The sequence below is a fragment of the Trichinella spiralis genome, assembly GCF_000181795.1.
Source record: "Trichinella spiralis strain ISS 195 chromosome Unknown Scfld6, whole genome shotgun sequence".
Taxonomy (NCBI): Eukaryota; Metazoa; Nematoda; class Enoplea; order Trichinellida; family Trichinellidae; genus Trichinella; species Trichinella spiralis.
This window is the reverse complement of record NW_003526945.1, coordinates 6,059,467-6,059,860: the sequence shown is the minus strand read 5'-3', so window position 1 is coordinate 6,059,860 and position 394 is coordinate 6,059,467.

Here is a 394-nt window from a genome sequence, read left to right as displayed (position 1 = left end):
GATCCTGCCAAATCCCCTTTGCAGTAAGCTAACATGCACTTCAATTGACCATAAGCAAGCTTTTGGCCTGTAAATGGTTCACTTAAATTAGCTCATTTCAGCTACTGGGTTTTTGATTTAAGAAAAATTTTCAGACATACGTAGGGTGTGTTTTGTCTAAAGTTAATTTTCTTTTGTTATGGCGAAATTTTGTCACATAGTTTATATTTTGACTGAAATTTTAAAGAATTATCAAGGTCATTTTTGAATTTTCAAAATACTCCTTTCCTTATTGGTAGAATTTAGCGGTGCATTTCTTCTGTTCATATTCCAACGCGGCTTAGGTTAGAATTTATCTTCAGTATTTATCTTCATAAATAATTTTTGATTTCCGTTTGTTTTGTATTTTTTTGTT